Source organism: Pan paniscus, chromosome 11 (genome assembly GCF_029289425.2).
Source record: "Pan paniscus chromosome 11, NHGRI_mPanPan1-v2.0_pri, whole genome shotgun sequence".
In the NCBI taxonomy this organism is placed as follows: Eukaryota; Metazoa; Chordata; class Mammalia; order Primates; family Hominidae; genus Pan; species Pan paniscus.
Window position 1 is genome coordinate 75,604,503 of NC_073260.2, and position 25,443 is coordinate 75,629,945.

Here is a 25,443-nt window from a genome sequence, read left to right on the forward strand (position 1 = left end):
TTCTTATGGCTCTCTCCTCTTTGAATTCTTTGAAAACAGTGCTCTCCTTGCACTAATATGAATGCAATAGTGAGGAATATAAAATTTATTCAAGATTTTAGAAGGAAGCTAGAAGAGAGAAGTTGTACCGCATGATATCAAGATTGCACTTAAAAATAAACCAAGGCTGGGCGCATTGGCTCATGCCTGTAATCCTAGCACTTTGGGAGGCTGAGGTGGGCAGATCACCTGAGGTCAGGAGATCAAGACCATCCTGGCCAACATGGTGAAACCCTGTCTCTACTAAAAATACAAAAAATTAGCTGGGCTTGGTGGCGGGCACCTGTAATCCCAGTTACTTGGGAGGCTGAGGCAGGAGAATTGCTTGAACCTGGGAGGCGGAGGTTGCAGTGAGCCGAGATCCCACCATTGCACTCCAGCCTGGGCAAGAGCGAAATTCCGTCTCAAAAATTAAAAAAATAATAATAAATGAATAAACTAACAAACCTTTTGAGGTATCTCATGTCCCAAATCTCTCTTCTTGGCTCAGCATCTCTTCCTGCTCCTGACCCACATCACCTTCTCTCTGAATTTTCTTCTAAGAGCAGTTCAGTTCAATACCCACATGACTTTCAAAAGTCTTAACCTCACCTACTAGTTAATATAATCTTCAAGGAAGTTAAAGGAATTAAATTGAAGACTTTGTTTGCCTTGTGAACAAAAAATTCCCCAGTTGCCAAGTTTCACTAAAGCTGTGATGAATGAAGGTGACATCAATCTACATTTCCCTGATTTATGTTTGCTCCACAGGTGAGGAGGAAACCTGGGTTACAGTGGTACCATGTTTCCAGTGTGTCCTCATCAGATTCCGGTCCTTTTCACTATGATGTTGCAACCTGTGTGTCCCCCTGCCCTGTGTGGGGCTGAGGTCCTGCACCCACCTGTCCTGTCTCCTTCCTGATGGTTGCTAGGACCAAAACCCAGAGGGGAGAATGAGCTGCACTCACAGGGGATGACTTGGGGACTGGGTCCAGAAAGTGGCTCATCCACAAGAGCTTGTTTAGAGCTACCTAAGAGGAGTCTTCCCGGGTCCCAGACTTGGTTGCACATTAGAATCAGCTGGGGAGCTTTTAAAAATGCCTATGCCTGCCGGGTGCAGTGACTCATGCCTGTAATCCCAGCACTTTGGGAGGTTGAGGCAGGTGGATCACAAAGTCAGGAGATCAAGACCAGCCTGACCAACATGGTGAAACCCCATCTCTACTAAAAATACAAAAATTAGCTGGGCATGGTGGTGCATGCCTGTAATCCCAGCTACTGAGGAGGCTGAGGTAGGAAAAATTGCTTGAACCCGGGAGGCGGAGATTGCAGTGAGCCAAGATCACACCACTGCACTCCAGCCTGGGCAACAAAGAGAGACTCCATCTCAAAAAAAAAAAAAAAAAAAAAAAGCCTATGCCTAGGTCACATTCCATAGCAATCACATCAGAATCCTTGGTGCAGGACCTAGGCATCAGGATTTTTGTTGTTGTTTGAGACGAAGTCTTGCTCTGTCACCCAGGCTGGAGTGCAGTGGCACGATCTCAGCTCACTGCAACCTCCGCCTCCCGGCCTCAAGCAATTCTCCTGCCTCAGCCTCCAGAGTAGCTGAGACTACAGGTGCCCACCATCATGCCCGGCTAATTTTTTTATTTTTAGTAGAGACGGGGTTTTACCATGTTGGCCAGGCTGGTCTCAAACTCCTGACTTCAGGTGATCTGCCTGCCTTGGCCTCTCAAAGTGCTGGGATTACAGGCATGAGCCACCACCACTCTCAGCCAGCATCAGGATTTGTTAAGGTTCCATAAGTAATTCCAATGGGTAGCAATGGTGAGAACCATCAGACTAGATGATGTACAAAAAGTCCACATTATAACAATTTTGTTCAAAACACTTCACATAATTAAATGGGCTATATTTTCATCATAGTATCTGTTTCGTATGTGGGAAATTTGAGACACAAAGAAAGTGTGAGTCATACCAGACAGACCATAGGTGAACTGTTAAGGAGGGAGAAGCCGCAGTGTCACCTTCCACAGTCCTGCTCCCATTAAGGCCTATGAAGTGGAAAATGCAGTATTATTCTTTGAGGTTTCCTGGGACCAGAAAAGGTCAGAGACTCTTAATGGGTAATGCAGACAACTGGAATGCAATCATCAGGTATTCATTTCTGTTTTAAGGTTTTACGTCTGAGAAACCTGAAACCTGAAGAAGTAAAGCAATCATGATTTTTTAAAAACTTAATAATATGGTTTTGGATTTAAAAAGAAAGACTGACTCAGAGCTGGGGAAAACACTCACTTGTGATATGGATCAACGTGAAAACAGCTTAACTCTGTTCCATGGCAATTCGCACAGTGTGACTCAGAGACACCTCTCTTCACCAGCTCTGGCTCAGGGGATGTGAAGGCAGAAGCAGAGGTCACAGTGACTTCATCTGAGAAGGACTTAACTGACCATTGCTGGTTTTGAAGCCGGAGGAAGGCCCACAGTCAATGAATGAGAGTGGCTTCGAGAAGCTAGAAATGGCAAGGAAATAGATTTTCCTCTAAAGCTCCCAGAAAGAAACACGGTTCTGCTGACACCTCGATTTTAGGCCAGTGAGACCTGCTTCAGACTTCTGACCTACAGAACGGTAAGAAAATAAATTTGTGTTGCTTATAGCCATGCTGTGTGTGGTAGTTTGTTACAGCAGCAATAAGAAACTAACACAGTTGTGACCAGGCGCCATGGCTCATGCCTGTAATCCAAGCACTTTGGGAGGCTGAGGTGGGCGGATCACTTGAGGTCAGGAGTTCGAGACCAGCCTGGCCAACATGGCAAAACCCTGTCTCTACTAAAAATACAAAAATTAGCTGGGCTTGGTGGTAGGCGTCTGTAATCCCAGCTACTTGGGAGGCTGAGGCAGGAGAACCACTTGAACCTGTGAGGCAGAGGTTGCAGTGAGCCAAGATCATGCCACTGCACTCCAGCCTGGGCGACAGAGTGAGACTCCATCTCAAAAAAGAAAGAAAGAAACTAACACAGTGGTTTTATCTGATTATCCGATTATCAGAAGTAGTAAGAGAAATGTGAAAATGGTTCTTAAGTTACAAAGTACCATATGAAGATAAAGTATTCATTCATTTATTCTCTTATTTATTCATCAAATATTATTGAGCTCCTCCTACTTTGAGCCAAGCACTTTTATAGATGTTGGGAATATACTAAAGCCAAAATGGATTTAAAACAAAACAAACACTGGCCAGGCTCAGTGGCTCATGCCTGTAATCCCAGGCTGTATGTGGGGCATGAGAGGAAGCAGGAGATGTCAGGTGAGATACAGCAGTAGCATGGCCCAAGGTGGTAGCAATGGAGATGGGTAAAAGGGATCCTAATCTGGATATATTTTGAAATAGAGGCCAGGTTCAATGGCTCACGCCTGTAACCCCAGCAATTTGGGAGGCCAAGGCAGGCGGATCACTTGAGCTCATGAGTTCGAGACGAGCCTGGCCAACATGGTGAAACCCTGCCTGTGAAGACCAGCTCGGTTGGGGAGACCCTAACCCAGTGGTGCTAGAGGAATTAAAGACACACACACAGAAATATAAAGGTGTGAAGTTGGATATCAGGGGTCTCACAGCCTTCAGAGCTGAGAGCCCTGAACAGAGATTTACCCACGTATTTATTAACAGCAAGCCAGTCATTAGCATTGTTTCTATAGATATTAAATTAACTAAAAGTATCCCTTATGGGAAACGAAGGGATGGGCCGAATTAAAGGAATAGGTTGGGCTAGTTAACTGCAGCAGGAGCATGTCCTTAAGGCACAGATTGCTCATGCTATTGTTTGTGGCTTAAGAATGCCTTTAAGCGGTTTTCCACCCTGGGTGGGCCAGGTGTTCCTTGCCCTCATTCCGGTAAACCCACAACCTTCCAGCATGGCTGTTATGGCCATCATGAACATGTCACAGTGCTGCAGAGATTTTGTTTATGGCCAGTTTTGGGGCCAGTTTATGGCCAGATTTTGGGGGATTTGTTCCCAACATCCGTCTCTACTAAAGATACAAAAGCTAGCCAGGTGTGGTGGTGCATGCCTATAGTCCCAGCTACTTGGGAGGCTGAAGCAGGAGAATCGCTTGAACCTGGGAGGCAGAGGTTTCAGTGAACCACTGCACTCCAGCCTGGGCAACAGAGTGAGACTCTGTCGAAAGAAAGAAAGAAAGAAAGAAAGGAAGGAAGGAAGGAAGGAAGGAAGGAAAAAGAAAAGAAAGAAAGAAAAGCCAAAAGCATTTGTTGAATTGGGTGTGTGCTTTGTGAGAAAGAGAGGCAAGACAGATGACTCCAGGAGTGTTTGGCCTGAGCAACTAGATGGAGTTGTCAATGAGTAAGTCCGGGAGAAAAGTGGGAGAAGCAGGCTCCGGGAGAAGAAGATAAGGAGCTGCGTATTGGACATGTTTGTTTGAAATGCCAATTTTACCTGTAAAGGGAGATGTTTACTAAGCAGTTGGAAATATGAGTCTGGAGTTCTGAGGACAGGTCCAGACTAGAGATAGAAATCAGAGCGATGTCGAGGTTAAATCTAGATGTACTTAACAGCATGAGGTTGGATGAGGCCATACAGAAGGGCTGTAGAGAAAAAAGAAGAGATCTGAGGCCTGAGTCATGAAGCTCTGCAGGGTTAAGAGGCCTGGGGGAAGAGGAGGAAACTGAAGGCTGACAAAGAGTGATGAGAACAAAACCATGAGGATTAAGAGTCCAGGTGAGGAAAAAGGGTTTCAAGGTCAAGGAGTGATGATTTGTCTGAAATGCTGCTGAGAGTACAGGTAAAACAAGTTTGGATAAATGTCTGCTGGATTTAGAACCACAGAGCTGAAATGGACAGGGGCAGTTTCCCTAGAGGCACGGGACTAAGCACCTGATTAGAGAGGGTTTAATATAATTTGGAGACACCAGATACAGGCAATTCTTTTGACACGAAACAATCAGGTTCTTCCAGAAACTCCCTTTTCTGTTTTCACAAGGAGGCTGATGCCCTCTTGGGCCCTCTGTGTTGTTCTGGAGACCTCAGCTCTTAGCCTGCTGAAGGCAAGGAACAGGCGACAACCACAGCACCTTCTTCCCTGACCACAGCAAGGGGGAATGAAGGTCAGTTTTCTATGAAGCAGGAGTCAGTAAACTGCAGCAAACTATGATCACACCTGTTCATTTACGTGCTGTCTGTGGCTGCTGTCACACTAGAGGGACACAGGTAAGAGGTTGTGAGAGAATAAATAGCCCACCATGCTTCAAATATTTACTATCTGGCCCTTTCCAGAAAAGGAAAGCTCTGCTATAAATAGAGAATTAGGGCAGTAGCTAAGGAGGAAGGGGTTCAAGAAAGGGTTGTCAAAAGGAGAAATAACATTTTTGTATGCTGATAGGAACGATTCTGTGGAGAGAAAAAAAGTTGAAGTTGCAGAAGAAAGAATTGCTCGGATGATGTTCTCAAGTATAACATCAGAGGATGTTATACCTGGAATGAGGATCAGGTGCCCCAGTGGAAGGGTTGGCTTTACTAGGAATATAGACACATGTATCTCTCATTATCACTGTATGAAAAGATGTGGTACCTTACACATGAGAGCAATGTAAAGTTTAAACTCTTTGTTTCAGGTTTTCCTTTCCTTATTTATTTATTTATTTATTTTGACAGTCTCACTCTTTCACCCAGGCTGGAGTGCAGTGGCTCAGTCTCGGCTCACTGCAAACTCCACCTCTTGGGCTCAAGCGATTCTTGTCCCTCAGCGAGTAGCTGGGATTACAGTCCTGTACCACCAAGCCCAGCTAATTTTTGTATTTCTTTTTTGGTAGAGATGGGGTTTCAACATGTTGGCCAGGCTGGTCTCGAACTCTCGAGCTCAAGCGATCCTCCCGCCTTGGCCTCCCTCAGTTTTTACTTATTAGAATTGGCAAAGATAAAAACTGTGGCTAGGTGGGGTGGCTCACACCTGTAATCCCAGCAATCTGGGAGGCCAAGGTGGAAGGAATGCTTGAGGTCAGGAGTTCGGGACCAGCCTGGACAACATGGTGAGACTCCTGTCTCTATAAAAAATAGAAAATACGAAAATTAGCCAGACATGGTGGTGTGTGCCTGTTGTTCCAGCTACTCAAGAGGCTGAGGAGGGAAGATCTCTTAAGCCTAGAAGTTTGAGGCTGCAGTGAGCTGTGGTCAATTACACCACTGGACTCCAGCCTGGGCAACAGAGCAAGACCCCATTTCCTAAATAAATCAATAAATATTATTTTTAAAACCTGTGATAATTTGCTCTGTTGGTGAGTGTGTGGGGGAAACAGGAAGTCACACATTGCTGGTGAGAATGTAAATTGGAACAATTTCTCTGTGGAAGACATGAAGAGTCATCAGGAAGCTTAAGGCCTGGGAGTTCCTAGGGGATCATCTATCTAGAAAATTTACCCTGGGAAACTGACCTTCAAGTCTCCCTTGCAGAGATTATGCAGGAATGAACTGGAGTGACTCCAGTGCCCTTCTCTGGTCAGGAACATAGCTGGGGTCTCCAGAACATATAGAGGGTGTAAGACAAGGAGAGTTTTTGCAGAAGCTGATGGGAGCCAGCACACAGCACCCAGGGAAGTTTGCCCTTGTGGAAAAGACGGCTGCCAAAACTCCAGCTCCATGCAATCTTCTTAGAGTTTAAATTCTCCTATCCTTTATCAAGGTCTAAGGAACTTGTTTCTTTTGCCTGTGTCTGATGGTATCTATTGCCAATCATCTACCCCCACACAGAGGGTAAGACCTATCAACTTTTTAAATGCACATACATTTTGACCAAGCAATACCACTTACGGCAATTAATACTACACATATGTTTTATATATGTGTGAAGACATTCACTGTAGCATTGTTTATAATAGCAAAAAACTGGAAACAACTGGAATGGCCATTAGGGAACTATTTGAATATCATGGCATAGCCCTGTACTGGATAGACACTGAAAAGAACAAAGAGGCTTTATATAAACTAATATGGAATGATTTTCCAAACGTGTTAAGTGAGAAGAAGCAAAGTAAAGAACATATATGGGCCAAGCATAGTGGCTTGGTGTTTACATACATTAGATGTTGGAGGTACATACTAAAAGGCAGTTTAGGCTGGGCACAGTGGCTCATGCCTGTAATCCCAGCACTTTGGGAGGCTGAGACGGGTAGATCACTCGAGTCCAGGAGTTTGAGGCCAACGTGGCCAACATGGTGATACCTCATCTCTACAAAAAATACAAAAATTAACTGGGCATGGTAGCGTCCACCTGTAATCCCAGCTACTTGGGAGGCTGAGGTAGGAGGATTGTCTGAGCCCAGGAGATTGAGGCTGCAGTGAGCTGGGAGCGTGCCACTGCACTACAGCCTGGGCAGAGTGAAACCCTGTGTCAAAAAAAAAAAAAGAACAGATATGGATAGTATGTGGGTATTGCTGAATTGCTTCTTCCTTTTCTTTTTTTCTTTTTCTTCTTTTTCTTTTTTGGAGACAGATCTCACTCTAACCCAGGCTGGAGTGCAGTGGCTTGATCACCACTCACTGCAGCCTCAACCTCCCAGGCTCAGGCAATCCTTCCACTTCAGCCTCCTTAATAGCTGGGACCATAGGTGTGCACCACCACGCCCCAGCTAATTTTTATTTTTATTTTTATTTTTTTGTAGAGATAGGTTTCACCATGTTGCCCAGGCTGGTCTTAAACTCCTGGGCTTAAGCGATCGGCCTGCCTCAGCCTCCCAAAGTGCTGGGATTACAGGCATGAGCCACTGTGCCCAGCCTAAACTGCCTCTTTAGTATATACCTCTAACATCTAATGTATGTAAACACTAGGACTGATTTTCACCCTATTCTTATTTTATAGTTACACATGTGATTTTGCACACTACCACCAGAGGGGGCCTCTGCCACACTTCACGCAATATTTACAAGTCAGTATGGAGGATGTTTATTAAATAATTTTTATATCTAGAACATTCTTGTTCATTTAGCATAGGCATTTTGGTGCTCAGCTTAAAAAAAACTCTGTGAGCCCCCTGGCTCATCCGTCTTCTTTAGCATGTCAGTCCACAATCCCTGTGTCCAGTACGCCCTGACCCTGTCATCTTCCTTTGCTGTGCTGGATTCCTGAAACTGTGAAAATGCCTCACAACTTCTGTGCACTCTTACCCTCAAAAGAGTGCATTTAGTGGCATGGCTGCGCCAGCCGTCTTTGTCCAGATGGCTTCCAGATAGGAATCACTGAGTCCAGGAATACTTTGAGAAGCCTGGAGAGCCTCTACTCTTTGAAAGTTTATCATCACTGCAAACTCAGCGAGTCCAGATTTTGCTCAGCACATGCTGTCTGCTTTCTGTTTACCCCTCTAGTCTTTACTAACAGACACTTTATATATATATATATATATACACACAGCCAGGCGCGGTGGCTCGCGCCTGTAATCCAAGAATTCTGGGAGCCCGAGGCAGGTGGATTACTTAAGCCCAGGAGTTTGAGACCAGCCTGGGCAACATGGTGAAACCCTATCTCTACAAAAAATACACAAATTAGCCAGGTGTGGTGGCACATACCTGTAGTCCCAGGTACTTGGGAGGCTGAGGTGGGAGGATGGCTTGAGCCCAGAAGACTGAGGCTACAGTGAGCTGAGATCATGCCACTGCACTCCAGCCTGGGTTGCAGAGTACGACCCCACCTCAAAACAACAACAGCAGCAAAAAAAATCTTATTGAGGCATGGTTTAATAAAATATAGCTGTTTAGGTGTATAGTTCCATGACTTCTGACCAACCTACTCACCCAGGCAATTATTACCACAATCAAGATAAAGAACATTTCTATCGCCCCAAAAAGCAAATGCCCTCCTCTCCCCACACTCAGCCCCAGCAACAACTGCTCTCCTTTCTGTCACTATAGAGTAGATTTGCCTCTTCCAGAATTTCAGATACATAAACATGAATCAAACGGTCTGTACTCTTTCGTGTTTGGCATCTTTATCTCCACATAAGGTCTGGAGATTCATCCATGTTGAAGTGTGAATCAATTTTGCTTTCTTAAATGTCATTCCATTATTGTAATATGATATGCTGCAATTTGTTGATCCATTCAGACAGGTACTTCTTTTAACTTGTTTTTGCTGGTAAACACCCTGATGGGCATCTGCTCACTGTACATGTCATTTTCTTTTGGACAGAAATGCTAAATTTACTATTATTTGTTCATTTATTTTATGTTTTTCCAAAATGGAAACATCTTTCTGAAACAATGGGAAAGGGATCAGAATATGCCACCCCAGGCTCCCAAAATAATCCCAGCATTTTGGGAGGCTGAAGTGAGAAGATCCCTTGAGGCCAGGAGTTTGAGACCAGCCTGGGCAATAAAGCAAGACCCTGTCTCTACCAAAAACAAAATAAAATAAATTAGCGGGGCGGGGTAGTGTGTACCTGTAGTCCTAGCTACTTGGTTCAAGATGACAGTGAGGTATGATCATACTACCACACTCCAGCCTGGGCAATAAAGCAAGACCCTGTCTCTATCAAAAACAAAATAAAATAAATTAGTGGGACGGGGTAGTGTGTACCTGTAGTCCTAGCTACTTGGTTCAAGATGACAGTGAGGTATGATCACACTACCACACTCCAGCCTGGGCAACAACAAACAAGACCCTGTCTCTATAAAAAACAACAAAAAAACAAGCAAATAAAATGATAATAGTAAAAGTAAAAAAGAATGTGCCACCTCAAAACATGCCATATTGGCATAAGGATTATTTTGAGCTAAAGGCAATTGAGAAACAGCAGACACAAGCAAAACTCTTTGCCCTCTCTCTTTCTACCTACAAACGTTTGCCTAATTTCCCTTTGCAAAGGTGATGCCCTCTCCCATACCAGAATAAGGTGAACAATTCATCTGCATAACACACCTCACTAAACAAGCCTTAATTACCATGCCTTTCCCAGTTACCTTCCCACAATTTACCCACACCAGAGAAGCCCAGCCTCTCCCCATTTCCCTTGTCTAGTAGCTTCCCACACTTTATCATCCTCTGTTAAAATGCTGTATAAGCTCCTGGGTCTAAGCTCCTCTTTGGGATTTTCACTTTTTTTCTGTGAAGCTTACATATGCAAACAAAATAAACCTTTTCGTTTTTGTTTGTTTGTTTTGTTTTGTTTTTGAGACAGAGTCTCACCCTGTCACCCAGGCTGGAGTGCAATGGTGTGATCTCGGCTCACTGCAACCTCTGCCTCCTGGGCTCAAGTGATTCTCATGCCTCAGCCTCCCAAGTAGCTAGAATTACAGACGCGAACCACCACACCCAGCTAATTTTTTGTATTTTTTGTAGAGACAGGTTTTCGCCATTTTGGCCAGGCTGGTCTCAAACTCCTGACCTCAAGTGATCCACCAGCCTCAGCCTCCCAAAGTGCTGGGATTACAGGTGTGAGCCACTGCACCCGGCCCTATTTGCCTCTTTTTATAAATTATATGTAACTGATGGTGTGTAAATTCTGTCCCGTCTGGCAATAATTTAATTGGTTCCCGCCATCCCCACCCTATGAAAATACCAGTTTTGTTTCCATTTGCAATTCATCTTAACATTCCTTTACTCCAGATAAATCTGTGCTTTTTGACTTTTCCTTTGAAATGTTTATAACGTACATCTGATTCCCTTATAGCATATGCGTAAATTCCTTAACAGATGTGCACTTTTATATTTGTATGAGTCATGATTTTATCTTTCTCTGAAAATTATTTTTTAACAACCCTTACATTGTTTACAGTGTTTCGATTCTGAAATCTTTGTGTATTTGTAAAATTTCCTACATAGGATAAATTCCTAGATGAATAGTTGTCCATAAGTATCCATGTTGTCCAAATGCCTTCTAGAAAGTTTGTAGAAATCTCTACGACAGAGAGCAGCACAGGAGTCTGTATTCCTACACCTTCATCTATATTGTGTTTATCAATCTTTTTCAACTTTGCCAATCTGATAGGTAAAAAGTGATTTGTAGTTTTAATTTGCATTTCTTCCATTCCTATTGAAATTGAGCATCTTTTTATGTGGATTTCTTCTTTAGTGAAGTATCTTATCATGCCCTTTGCCCATTTTTCACCTGGTGCATATTTTTATGTAAAAACCCCTTTATTTGAAAAATTAATTTTTGCTTACATACTATTGCATATATTTTCTAGTTTGTTGACTTTTAACTTTGTTTATAATATATTTTGTTATGCATACATTTAACACTTTAATGTATTAACTATATCAAACTATTTTGTGTGTGATTTTAGCTTTGTTGCCATTCTGAGAAATGCTGCCTGCTCTTAAAAGAGATCAACCTGTTTCTTTTTAAAAACATTAAAGAACTTACATGTATGGGTTTTAGAAACATATTTCAGGCTTTACTCTACCTGGAATTTGCATGCTTAGGAGGCACACTTTCTTTTTTTCCTGGACAGTACATTTATGATTGAATTTGCTTTCTCCATGCTTTGAAAGTAGTACCTTACTCTTTTATGTCTTCCTCATGTTCTTTTCAATGTAATTTGATTAAATTTCTAAAACAATTCAAAACTAATTTTGTAGCATTTGTCAAAATAAATCTGGATTTAGGCAAGGGGAGACTTTATTCAAAAGGATTATTGCAAGAAGAGGATGGGTGGATATCATAAAAGGATGAGGAGAGCTCTTTAGCCAGTGCTATTTTTCAGAAAAACAAGGCTCTGGCAAAGATCAACACTGTTGACCTCCCTTTTGTTAATGATAAAAGAATATTATTCACCACTGAGCAATTCAGATGCAATCCTAAGCCTCCTGCATGGGGTGAGTCAGGGACTAAGAAACAGTCTCCTGGGGACTCTGGTTGGTGTTGTTCCCACAAAACCAGCTGAAGCATCTGTTGAAAGGTGGTGGCAAAAATCAGTTGTTTAAGGGTCAGGTATCTTAAAATGAGGAATGCCTACCATTAAAAAGATAAATGTTAATTAAAAGTTTTAATATAAAAGGCCAAAGAAATATTAATCTTGGCATCTACAAGCCAAGGAGAGAGGCCTCAGAAAAAACCCAACTCTGCTGACACTCAATTTTGGACTTCCAGCCTCCAGAATTGTGAGAAAACAAAATTCTGTTGTTTAAAGTACCAGTCTATGGTACTTTGTTGACAGACCTAGCAAAGTAATATACCTACAGAGAAAACTATGAAGTAGATAATTAGCTGTCTGTCATATACCAGCATATTGTAGCAGACTAGTCAAGCTTAAGGTTATATATCTTGTGACTTTTTTATAGTCATACACTTCCTTATAGTACAACTTTTCTTTTCTTTTCTTTCTTTCTTTTTTTTTTTTTTTTTTTTTGTTGTTGTTGTTTTGAGATGGAGTCTCTCTCTGTCGCCCAGGCTGGAGTGCAATGGTGTGATCTCGGCTTACTGCAACCTCCACCTCCTGGGTTCAAGTGATTCTCCTGCCTCAGCCTCCCGAGTAACTGGGATTACAGGCCCCTGCCACCACATCCAGCTAATTTTTGTATTTTTAGTACAGATGGGGTTTCACCATGTTGGTCAGGTTGATCTCAAACTCCTGACCTCAGGTGATCCACCCACCTTGGCCTCCCAAAGTGCTGAGATTACAGGTGTGAACCACTGCACCTGGCCTGTACAACTTTTCAGTGTGGCAAGAATGAACACATCATTAGCAGACCAAAATATATTTAGCCTCTCTGTACTAAAAAAAATTTACATAAGCTTTAAATTATGCTCCACTAGTCTATCTTACTTAGAAATGATCTAGGTACTTATATTAGACCATTCTTGTATTGCTATAAAGAACTACCTGAGACTGGGTAATTTATAAAGAAAAGAGGTTTAATTGGCTCACAGTTCTGTACGCTGCACAGAAAGCATGGCTTGGGAGGCCTCAGGAAACTTACAATCATGATGCAAGTTGAAGGGGAAGCAGGTACATCTTACACAGCTGGAGCAGGGGGAGGAGAGGCAGGGAAGAGGTGCCACATACTTTTAAACAACCAGATCTCATGAGAACTCCATGACAAGACAGCACCAAAGGGATGGTGCTAAACCATTAGAAACCGCCTCCATGATTCAATCACACTCCATCAGGCCCCACTTCCAAAACTGGGGACTACAATTTGATATGAGATTTGGGCAGGGACACTGATCGAAACCATATCACCCCCGAAGTGGGAAGGGCTCCCTACCCAGCTAGTTTCCCCTTCAGCCAGACCAGCTGTACCCTACTTAATCTTCAATCTAAGGAGCTTTACCTACCTGCCAGCCCACAGAACTATTTGAACAAGCCAATTACATCCTCCCGTGGAATAAAAGGTTACCTCACTCTTGTGCCATTACTACAAAGCCTGCCTCACACAGCCCCTGCTGCTTCAGTCTGCTTTCAAATGCAATTCCCATGTGGCTCTGCCTGGCATGCAATAACCTCCTCACCCCTTAGGCTGTGAGTATGTAACTGAAAAAACTGTAGCCAATCTCATCTGCCCAGTATTGGGTGTCATCTGTTCAGCCATCTCCTGTTTAGCACAGAAGATCCCTGCTTCACCAGTGGTGTGAAGAGAAGGTGGTCAGAACAGAAAGGAGGCCTAAATCTTGAGTGACCATGAGTTGAGGAGCTGGAGTGGGTAGGAAAAGGTGTGTAGGAATGGGTAGAGGGGTGAAGGAAGTGGACAGATTAAATCATTCAAGGCAACAAAAGAGAAGGTTTAAAGTGGTAAAAAGGAGGGATGAGGATGATGGGAAGGGATAAGTCTTAGATGAGCTGGTTTAAGGAGATCTCATGTTTCCCAAAGAGGCCTTTGAGGTTCTAGGTTACCTTTAGTAAATTGTGCCATTTTTGAGGCTATTAAACTGAATTAGTGCCATAATAGCAGGTACTCAGTGGGGGAAGAGGAGGGCATCTGATAGAGTGAGAGTTACCCATGGCATTAGTGGATAGTCAGCCCAAAGAAAAAAGTCTTTAAAGGAGCCAAGAAAAACTCCCACTTGATTAATTCCCTTGAACAATCCCCAGGTCGAGGAGCTGAGGAAACACAGAAGTCTCACAAGAGGGCCAAAGCATCTCTTTGCCTAAAACAATCAAAGTAACCTCTTACTGTTCTTCAACAGACAAGATGGCCAGAGCACTGGTTCAAGACTTGAACTCACCCAAGAGTCCTCAAGTCCTGAACATGGCACCTTTACCTGGGTGGGGCTGGTGGAGGTCCCTAGGTGAGTTCCAGTCTTGAGCTGGATCACAGCAATGAGAACTGTCAAATAAAAACCAAATCCAGATCTAGGTAAGGAGAGACTTTATTTAGAAGGATTATTGCAATAGAAAAAGAGAATGTCGCAATAGGGGAGGGACGGCATTCTAACAGAATGCTTCAACCATAAGATCTGCAAGCTTTTGAAAGGTCAGGCAGAAAAGGGTTTTTCTTTTTTTGGGAGTAGTAAACAATGTTAAAAAGAACCAGTATCGGCTGGGTGCGGTGGCTCATGCCTGTAATCCAGCACTCTGAGAGGCCAAGGTGGGAGGATCACCTGAGGTCAGGAGTTTGAGACCAGCCTGACCAACATGGTGAAAACTCGTCTAAAAATACAAAATTAGCTGGGCATGGTTGGTGCATGCCTGTAATCCCAGCTACTTGGGAGGCTGAGGCAGAAGAATCGCTTGAACCCGGGAGGCGGAGGTTGCAGTGAGCTGAGATTGCACCACCATTGCACTCCAGCCTGGGCAACAAGAGCGAAACTCTGTCTCAGAAAAGAAAAGAAAAAAAAAAAAAAAAAAAAAGAACCAGTATCAGGGAGTGGGATGAGCAGGTGGCCCGATCAGGCAATTGATCAGGACAGAGTTTCTTTGTGGTCAGCTGGAAAAGGGCTTCTTGGGAGGGGATGTGATATGGTTTGGCTGTGTTCCCACCCAAACCCCACCCAAATCTCATCTTGAATTGTAATCCCCATAATCCCCACGTGGTGAGGGAGGGGCTTGGTGGAGGTGATTGGATCGTGGGGGCAGTTTCCCCCGTGTTGTTTTTGTGATAGTGAGTGAGTTCTCAGGAGATCTGATGGTCTTATAAGGCTGTTTTCCCTGCTCTTGCTTGCTCTCTCTCACCTGCTGCCGTGTAAGATGTACCTCTTCCCCTTCTGTCATGATTAAAAGTTTCCTGAGGCTCCCCCAGCCATGCAAAACTGTGAGTCAATTAAACCTCTTTTCTTTTCTTTTCTTTTTTTTTTGTTAGAGTCTCACTCTGTTGCCAGGCTGGAGTGCAGTGGCATGATCTCAGCTCACTGCAACCTCCGCCTCCCGGGTTCAAGCGACTCTCCTGCCTCAGCCTCCTGAGTAGCTGGGATTACAGGCGTGCACCACCATGCCTGGCTAATTTTTGTATTTTTAGTAGAGACAGAGTTTCACCATGTTGGTCAGGCTGGTCTCGAACTCCTAACCTTGTGATTCGCCTGCCTCAGCCTCCCAGAGTGCTGAGATTACAGGCGTGAGCCACCGCACCCAGCCTTTAAACCTCTTTTCTTTATAAATTATCCAGTCTCAGAAATGTCTTTATAGCAATGTGAAAGCAGACTAATACAGGATGTTAAGGGGCTTATTCCAAATTCCAATGCTGGTTTAGGCTGAGACTAGATTAAAGGGCAAAGACCTGATGGAAGGAGAAAAGCCTCACTGAAGTTTGATCAAGTAAGGTATTTGCCCAGATTGATCAGTAGGGGCAAGTGGTTCAGCTAACCATTTATAAGATGAGAATGGAAATTTGGAGGGCATGTCTATGGCCTTGTTGTAGGTGTGAAAGGATGTTATCCATGATGCTTACCTAAGTCATTTGGGGAAAGGTGGTTCTATGTAGTTAGTGGTTTCTCAGAAAATACAGCCGGGAGAGGATGTTCACTGTTCTCCAGTAACACAAAGTATAGGTCAAGCAACACCATCCCCTTACTTTTTTAAAATTTATTCTTATTTATTTATCTATTTTTGAGATGGAATCTTGCTTTGTCACCCAGGCTGGAGTGCAGTGGCATGGTCTTGGCTCATGCCTCCCAGATTCAACCTCCCAGATCCGCCTCCCAGATTCAACCGATTCTCGTGCCTCAGCCTCCCCAGTAGCTAGGATTACAGGCATGTGCCACCGCACCCAGCTAATTTTTATATTTTTAGTAGAGACGGGGTTTCGCCATGTTGGCTAGGCTGGAACTCGAACTCCTTACCTCAAGTGATCTGCCCACCTTGGCCTCCCGAAGTGCTGGGATTACAGGCATAAGCCACCATGCCCTGCCTTTGTCCCGTTATTTGATTGTACTTGTAACTATAGTTTTATTATGACATTTTAAGAATATATTGCTATTGTATTAATCATTACTATGACAGCTGTGTTTATCAGACACTTTCCCACATCTATAATATTAGGAGAGTTGGGTGTTTGTGATCATGAGTTTGCTCCTTGTGCTGGTTATTGAAGTATGTCTTAGAGTTCAAACTCAAGCTTCTATCCTCTGCTTTGTGAGCCAGGGCTGGGACTTAGCAAATCACATTTCCTATAAGGTTTTGCTTATAAGGGGTGCTTGAGGAGAGGGACTTGCTACTTTATAGCTGCTTACTGTTCCTGTCCATGTTACCAAGCAATGGCTCTTCTCCCTGGCTGCAGCAACAGCTGGTTCCAGTTTCTTAGATTTGTTTGTTTGTTTTAATCCACCCTCTCCCATCCAGCCTCAATGTTTACCTTCAGAGATAAAAGCACCAGCTGGGTACCGCCCCCTCCTTAGAGGTCTGACTCCCAGCCAACCAGGGGACCTCTCCTGGCTGTTAGGTTCTGATAACCCCAACACTTCCCCTCTCCCCAGCTCTGTGCATGGCAGCTGCTTCCTGCAGTTACTCTCTCTCTGTTACTACAATGTTTTTGCCTTGCCAATCTTCATGACCTTAAATTCTCTGTAAAAGTAATTGCTGTGATTTCTGTTTTCTGACTGGGCCCTGACCGATACACCCCTAAGCATTCCAGAAATACCTTCTAAACTACTTGTATAGATTTATGGGTGTATGTTATTGCAGGCATTAAAAATAAGTGGGCTGGGCAAGGTGGCTCACACCTGTAATCCCAGCATTTTGGGAGACTGAGGTGGGTGGATCGCTTGAGCGTGGGAGTTCAAAACCAGCCTGGGCAACATGGTGAAACCCTATCTCTACAAAAAATACCAAAAAATTACCAGGCATGGTGGCACACACCTGTAGTCCCAGCTACTTGGGAGGTTGAGGTGGGAGAATCACCTGAGCAGGGGTAAGTTGAGGCTGCAGTGAGCTGTGATTGCGCCACTGTGCTCCAGCCTGAGTAACAGAGTGAGACCCTGTCACATACACAAACAAAATGGATTACACTTATGGTATACAGGCAGTATCCAACTGACAAACAAGATACATTCCAAAAGCTAATTCATAAATCTATTGCTTGGCCACCACCCCTGGTTAATTTATCTATTTTTATTTTGTAGAGGTGAGGTCTGGCTATGCTGCCCAGGCTGATCTCAAACTCCCAGGCTCAAGTGATACTTGTACCTCGGCTTCCTAAAGTGTTGAAATTACAAGCGTGAGCCATTGCAAACAGCCAGCTATATTTTATTTTTAATTAATTAATTAATTAATTAATTTTTGAGATGGAGCCTTGCTTTGTCACCCAGGCCAGAGTGCAGTGGCACGATCTCAGCTCACTGCAACCTCCACCTCCCGGGTTCAAGCAATTCTCATGCCTCAGCCTCCTGAGTAGCTGGGACTACAGGCACACGCCACCGCAGCTGGCTAATTTTTGTATTTTTAGTAGAGACGGGGTTTTGGTATGTTGGCCAGGCTGGTCTCAAACTCCTGACTTCAGGTGATCCACCCACCTCGGCCTCCCAAAGTGCTGGAATTACAGGCATGAGCCACTGTGCCCAGCCCCGGCTATACTTTAAACTTATTTTTAGCAATTAACATGTCAGTATTTTAACTTACAAATGACTCAGACATTTAATGAATATCTATTACTTAATTTAATATGTTCGAAATTTCAAGTCACCAAAAAAGATTTTAAAACTATTTTTAAGTAGACAAATTTTATAAAACAAATTATTTTTAAAAGTTTATAAACTTTTATTCCATTTACATTTACCTAATCTACTTGCTCTTAACAATTATGCTTGAATTGCTCATGAAAAATTTCATGAGATATTAAACAAAGCTAGCCATTGAAGGAGTTAAGGAGTTTTTCCCAAAATCATTTCCTCTCCCCTAAATTGTCCCTCCCCGATGAAGAGGATACACAAGCTCCTAAAATCTCAGTTTTTGTTGGGGGAGGCAGAGGGAATATTAGTTTTTCTTTTCTGTGATACCCCCTACACGAAATCTGTGTACTTTTTCTCTCGTTAATCTACCTGCGGTCAATTTATTTCATAGACTTAGTTATCCAAGCCTCAGAGAGTAGAGGGGAAGTCTTTCTTCCTCTATACCATCATGTTATGTTAATTTTTGTTGACAAATCAGGCAAGTATCAAACATATCACCGTCTAATGGCCTCCGAGTTGGAATTTTTTTTTTTTTTTTTTGAGATGGAGTCTCGCTCTGTTGCCCAGGTTGGAGTGCAGTGACGCGATCTCGGCTCACTGCAAGCTCCGCCTCCCGGGTTCACGCCATTCTCCTGACTCAGCCTCCCGAGTAGCTGGGACTACAGGCGCCAGCCACCACGCCCGGCTAATTTTTTGTATATTTAGTAGAGATGCGGTTTCACCATGTTAGCCAGGATGGTCTCGATCTCCTGACCTCGTGATCCGCCTGCCTCGGCCTCCCAAAGTGCTGGGATTACAGGCGTGAGCCACCGCGCCCGGCCAGAATTTTTTTTAAACAACATGGAAACAAATAAGACCTCGTTCTGTTTTCTAGGAGCTAAAAATCCAACGAAAGAAGACACAGACACAATATTCCCCTTGTTACAAAGAGAACTGTGTCAACTTTTATAACTGACACAAAGATCTGTGCTATAAGGGCGGGGAAGGTTTTTTCCTACTTTCCACAGCAGTGTGGATTGTTCCACAGTTTAATTTGATCTTAATTTTTATGTGGAAATACACGTCAATGTAATGAGTTCTTAAATGCTAAATTTAGGAAGCAAGGTTCGTTAGGGGAAAGAAAAAAACACCTACATGGTTATCTCTAAACTTTACATATCAAGAACCTTGGAATTTAATTTTATTGTTGTTCTGTAACATATTTTCATGTTTAAAATCAGAAAAGGCAGCATTTCTCGAGTTTCCTGCTTTCGAGGAAGGGAGGCATAAAATGTTTAAAAAGACGCCGCTCACATACCTCTTAAGAATCAGAGCACAGTGAGGAAGAGGAGCGAGGAAGCACTAGGATCGCAGCGCTACTCCCAGACCACGTCAGTGCCAGAGGGCGCCCTCGCCTGTAGGCGGGAACCGCGAGTCCGCAGCAAGTCCCCAGCCCCGAGCTCGCGCAGGTGGGCGAGGCGGGGACGTGGTGGGCGGGGCCTAGAAAGGCGGGGCCTCTGGGGGCGGCCCCGGGGCGGGCCACGCTGGTGTGAGGGCTGCAGGCGCAGCTCCGGAGCGCCTAGAGCGCGGCGCGGGGCGGGAGCTTGGTGGAGCAGGAGCGGCTGGGCATCCTCCTGAGACTCCGGGGTCAGACGCCCACTCCAGGTAACCGGCTCTCCCTCGTGTTCCCCTGCTCGGCCGCCCGGCGGTGGGGGAAGGCTGAGAAGGATGGGTGGGAGGGAGCCGGCTCTCAGCCAGTGCCCCGTGGCCCCGGGCGGGCTGGGCTCCCCCGCGGAGGAGGAAGCAGAACCGGGGTGCGCCCGGGACCGGAATGGAGCGGCGCCTCTTCCTTCCACCTTCATTTTCCGTCCGCTCAGTGGGGCTGGGACGCCGGTGCCCCGTGTCCCCTGAAAGTCACTTTCTGGCCTCTTGCCCCTGGTCCGTGTAGCTTAGATGTCGGAGGGGTTGGCTGCGGGCGTGGATAGGCAGGGAACGAACAGACTCGCTGCCATCCCATGGGTGCCAGGGGCTTAACTTCATTTAACTTCATTGAATCCTAACCCCAGCCCGGCTAAGATGCATTTTCACCCCTACTTTACTGATAAAGAGGCCAACGCTAGGATAATAAATGACTCACCCTGGAGCAAACTATTACTAGTAAGAAAAGAGACGTTAGTTTAGGGGCTCCGAAGCCTCTCCTTTCCTGCTCCCTCGCTTTCCTTCTTCTCGCGGCAGTCTAGGAAACTCGCCCGCAGGGTCTATTACGAAAACAAGTGATTCGTCTTAAAAGCATTTTACCCCCTCCTAGGTTTCTCTTTCCTCTTTTTTTTAAGTATCTCAGGCAGATTCCTCCAAGTTTTGGTTATTAGGTTTTTGAAATGGAAGAAGCCCTTGCTCACTGCTTCTTTTCTCCTGGCAGCGCTTTCTGCGCAGCACAGGCACCCTCGCCTGTCACGCCTCCCTCTCTCCTCTTCCCGTCTCCCAGCGTGGATGAGGGCGCCTGCAGATCCCGGCTAGGGCACGGACCGCCTAGGCCGAGGTAGGTTCTGTAGGCACCTGGCATGCTGTAGATGCGTATAAACGTTGCCCTGTACACCCTTTGCCTTGTTATTTCTTTCTGCAGAAAAGAGAGTCGGTTTTTTACACATAATGGGGCAAGAGGCCAATTGGGAAGATATATGGTGTTCAAAGAAAGCCGTGGTGCCTTGAGATGAGAATGCGGCCACAGCTTTTTGTGGGCTGAATTTGATGGGTGGGAGGTGAGAGACGTGGTCTGGAAGTTGTCTCTTCGTCTGGCATTCTGCCCCCCTTCCAGAGCTGTTCTGAAAGGCCGGTTTTTTTTATAGAGGGGAGGAGGAGGGCTTAATAGTTTTTAAAGATCAGTGTAAATTACCTGCTAGGAGTTTAGGCAATTCCAGGCAGGCCCCCCTGCTGGAGGCTTTGGTAACAGATTTCAGTTCTAGCAGGGAGGAAAACTCAGACTGTGTAGATACCTGCTTTTTCTTAAAGGAATTTTTTTCAGGCCCTTAAAATGGTAGTTTTGGGAAACTGGTTTCTTAGAAATGGCAAGCTCCTTTATTTTTAAATACAATATACCAAACTATGAATTTACTTTTAAAAAGTTTTATTGGCCGAGTGGTTGATATTTTTTCCATTTCATGATGAGGGTTTGACGGTCACTGCCACCTCCTCTGCCCGTCCTTCAACTTGGCGCAGTAAAGGACCTCCTTAGCCTTGGCCGCAAGTTTGTACTAGATTCTTTCCTTCATTAATTATAGTTCATTCTTGATTAATGATAGCAATGCTTCCACTCACTTTTTAAGGAGTTACTCCTTTTCCGTTTGTAATTGAATTGCTTAACAGTAAGAGAAACGTTTTTCCCTAAAACTGGGATCACAAAATCCACTTTATCCACATGGACTAAACAGGTAATGCACAAGAGTGCTTGGTTGGGCCCAGGTGACTGCAGAGGAACCTGCTAAGTCTGGGTGAATATTGGCCATTTCCACCGAGTATCCATGCAGGAATTCCCATGCAGCCATACAGTGTAGGCAGCTTTTTTTTTTTTTTCCACGAATAGCTGAGAACTTTTACTTAAAAATAAAAAATGTAAAGCCTGATTTTAAATATTGGTTCATATTTTTTCCTTTTTAGAACACAAAGAGGGCCAGGCGCAGTGGCTCACACCTGTAATCCTGGCACTTTGGGAGGCCGAGGCGGGTGGATCACGAGGTCGGGAGTTCAAGACCAGCCTGGCCAAGATGGTGTCTCTACTAAAAATTCAAAAATTAGCTGGGCATGGTAGCCGGGCGCCTGTAATCCCAGCTACTCGGGAGGCTGAGACAGAGAATTGCTTGAACCCGGGAGGCGGAGGTTGCAGTGACCAAGATTGCACCACTGCACTCCAGCCTGGGTGACAGAGTGAGAGTCTGTCTCAAAAAAAAAAAAAAAAAAAAAACACAAAGAGGCTGGGCATGGTGGCTCACACCTGTAATCCCAACATTTTGGGAGGCCGAGGCAGGTGGATCACTTGAGGTCAGGAGTTCAAGACCAGCCTGACCAACATGGCAAAACCCCATCTCCACAAAAATATTCAAATATTAGCCAGGTGTGGTGGTGGGCACCTGTAATGCTAGCTACTCAGGAGGCTGAGGCAGGATAATTGCTTGAACCCGGGAGGCGGAGGTTAGGATGAGCAGGGATCGTGCCACTGCACTCAAGCCTGGACGACAGAGTGAAGCTCCGTCTCAAAACAAAAATCCCACAAAGAATAAAATCAAATTTGTTTCATGCATCATCTGTTTGCAAAGCTCTGCCTTAAAAACTGCTACTGTACACGGTGATTATATTCTCCGATGAATGGAAAATTCTGAACTGTGATGTACATATTGTACATTTTTCATGAAATGAAGTGGTAGAAAACAAATTACTACTGGAAATGATCCCTTCTGACTGTCAAATTCTGTTTTCTATGAAGTGTGTGGTATTTCAGCTATACTGTATTTTTTTTTTTATAGAGCCAACCAAGGACTCTTGTCACTATTTTTATTTATTCTAATGAGAAATGTATTCATGGTTCCAGGTCAGTATGTCAGATGTCTAACTCCCTGTCTTAAAAAGGGAGTTCCCAAATGACTGTTCATATAACCATATGTGTTTCTTGTGGAGACTGTCTGTATTCTTGGCTTTGTCACTGGATTTGTGGCTTAGTGCTGTCACGTTTCCTATCTGAGGCAAATGCCATGTATGTTTAGACCAGCCTTTCTCAATTGTGGCACTTTTGACATTTTTGGCCAGTTAAATTCTGTTGTGGGGGCTGTCCTGTGCATTGCAGGATGTTTAGGAGCATCTCTGGCCTCTACCTACTAAATGCCAGTGCACCCTCCTTGCAGTTAAATGACCCCAAATGTCTCCAGACATAGGCAAATGTTCCCCGGAGAACAAAGTCATCTTTGGTTGAGGAACAAAATGAACCTATATTTAAGATGGTCTAAATGTTTCTGAGATGGTCTAAACATTTATAAGCTTAACAATTAACTTGAAACTCTTCACGACTAGAGAAGCTATTTGTAAATTTAAACATCTGACGTCTTGAAACACCTTTATCATAAAGATAACTAAACCAGTGTTCTTTGTGAATGGCCAATGTGTCCTGCCAGTTTCTTTTTTTTTCTTTTTCCTATTCTGAGAAGCATGCCCTGCCAGTTTCTATCTCCAAAGAAATTTCAAGCGTTCAGTGTATTTGTTAAATTTCATAAAGTTTAAAAAGTTGAAAATGAAAAAGGAATTCTACGGTAATTTTAAGTAGAATTTAGTTTTAAGAAAAATTAACCTCTTTTTAGCTAACAGCAATAAAACGAAGACTGCTGTGTATTTCTGTAATCTGAAAAATCTCGACTTTCTCAAAGGGAGCGCTACATAATGTATGATATAATGTATATCAGAAGAAAACATGTCCTAGAAATGTAACCCTCTTTATTAGGACTTACATGTGCTCAGGGAGGTTGAAAACAACCTTGATTATGGAGGATACCTCCTTAGCTGGGGATTAGCTATCCACTGTTCCCTTCCAGAAATCAAACTAATTTGTAAAACTCAGGACTGGCTACATAATTTGTGTGGCCCCTTGTTTAAAAAATTAAGAATTTGAACATGGTGACCACAGAGCATTAAGCCAAGCACAGGGCCCAGTGTGACTGCATTGGTTGCCCACCCATGAGCTGGCCCTGGTGAAACTCTTTATTCATAGCTAAGAGTAAGGTTGTGGTCACAAATGCAAATCTAAACCGTGAAATGTTACTGCTGCCACTAGGCACCTGGAGTTTCTGCTTCCTTGATTGTTCTTCTGTTTCCAATGAGGAGTCTGCATGTATTTGGTCATCAGTGCAATAATGTTACTAAGAAATCCTCCCATGATTGATTTTTCGTTTGCTAAAGAGGTAGCCAAATGTTTGTTCATTAGAGTCATGGGTACTGGAGCAACCTATTTATTCAGGCATTCATTGAACAACTATTTACTGAGCATCTGTTAGATGCCCGGCATTGCTCGCTCCAGGGCCACAGCTGTGAACAAGATGGAGGGTCCCTGCCTTTATGAGTTTATGAGCTTATGAGCCAAACACATAGTCACACTGGCTCAGGCTATCACAATCCTAAGTGGTACTTAGGAAAGCACAGGGTGTTAGGGGAGCATGTGACCTTGAGACCTAACCTGGTTTAGGGGAGAGGGACTGTTCAGGGAAGGCCTGCTTAAAAAATGATATTTAAAATAAGGCCTGGGGGCAGGTATGGTGGCTCACACCTGTAATCCTAGCACTTTGGGAGGCTGAGATGGGAGAATCGCTTGAGGCCAGGACTTTGAGACCAGCCAGGTCAACATAGCAAGACTCCCATCTCTTTTTTTTTTTTTTTTTGTAAAAATAATAATAAAAAAAAAAAGGCCAAAGGATTAGTAGGAGTTAGTGAAGTACATTAGGGGATAAACTTACAGGCTGAAAGAGTTGAGATCAAGAGTAAAATATGTCTTGGGTCATTTTTAGGATTTTGGACTTTAATGTCAGCATAGTGGAAACCCACTTTTTGTTTGTTTGTTTGTTCCAGACAGGGTCTCACTCTGTTGCCCAGGTTGGAATGCAGTGGCACCATCTTGGCTCACTGCAACCGCCACCTCCCAGGCTCAGGGGATCCTCCCACCTCAGCCTCCTGAGTAGCTGGGACTACAGGCACATGCCACCATGCCTGAGTAATTTTTGTATTTTTAATGGAGATGGGGTTTTGCCATGTTGCCCAGGCTGGTCTCAAACTCCTGAGCTCAAGCGATCTGCCCACATTGGCCTCCCAGAGTGCTGGGATTACAGGTGTAAGCCACCATCCCTGGCCACTAAAGTGTTTTTGATTTGTGGTTGTTTTGTTTGTTGAAGACAGTGTCTCACTTTGTTGTCCAGGTTGGAGTGCAGTGGCTATTCACAGGTGAGATCATAGCACACTTCAGTTGAACTCCTAGGCTCAAGTGATCCTCCCACTTCAGCCTCTCAAGTAGTTGAGACTATAGGCATGGGCTACCATATCTGACTAGAAGTAGTTTTATTTTAAACCCATCAAGTCCTGAGTCCTTCATGTTTTCTCTAAATTCTACTTAAAAATTGAATATACTTCTTTAGTTCATCTCTCTCACATTTTCTCAAAGGCAGATCCTGGGCCAGATAGCACTTCCTACATTCTTCTCAGAAATGTTCTTAGGCAGATCCCTGATATGGTGAAATATCCTCTCAATTTTCCTTGTTAGGGCAGGCAGTAGTGTTGCTCACATTCCTCCAGTTCATTTTCTCCAGTTTCCAATGAGATTTTTTTGTTTTTGAGACAGTCTTGCTATGTTGCTCGGGCTGGAGTGCAGTGGCTA

The 25,443-nt window shown here is 44.1% G+C and overlaps 1 protein-coding gene and 1 long non-coding RNA gene across 12 annotated transcripts in view; one reads left to right on the forward strand and one right to left on the reverse strand.

Moving 5' to 3' along the window:
- LOC134728578 (uncharacterized) overlaps positions 1-19,515 on the reverse strand; it is a 33,076-nt gene extending 13,561 nt beyond the window's left edge. Inside the window, exons 1-2 of one of the 2 annotated variants that reach the window (XR_010109144.1) lie at positions 19,363-19,515; positions 2,320-2,643 (exon numbers count right to left, since the gene is read on the reverse strand). This is a non-coding gene — a long non-coding RNA (uncharacterized LOC134728578). The remainder of the gene's footprint in view (positions 1-2,319; positions 2,644-19,362) is intronic. The other variant, XR_010109145.1, reaches the window with a different exon arrangement.
- Positions 1-25,443, forward strand: part of GCNT1 (glucosaminyl (N-acetyl) transferase 1) — a 114,089-nt gene that overhangs the window by 45,077 nt on the left and 43,569 nt on the right. For 4 of the 10 annotated variants that reach the window (XM_055091907.1, XM_055091911.1, XM_055091910.1 and 1 more), the window contains one exon: positions 2,199-2,653. The exons of 3 other annotated variants lie outside the window; for them this stretch is intronic. The gene's annotated coding sequence lies outside the window, so the exon portion shown is untranslated. Of the gene's footprint in view, positions 1-2,198; positions 2,654-19,547; positions 19,710-20,463; positions 20,584-25,443 lie in introns of those variants that run through there. 3 more of the 10 variants (XM_008963872.4, XM_003811466.5, XM_003811465.5) reach the window with 2 other exon arrangements.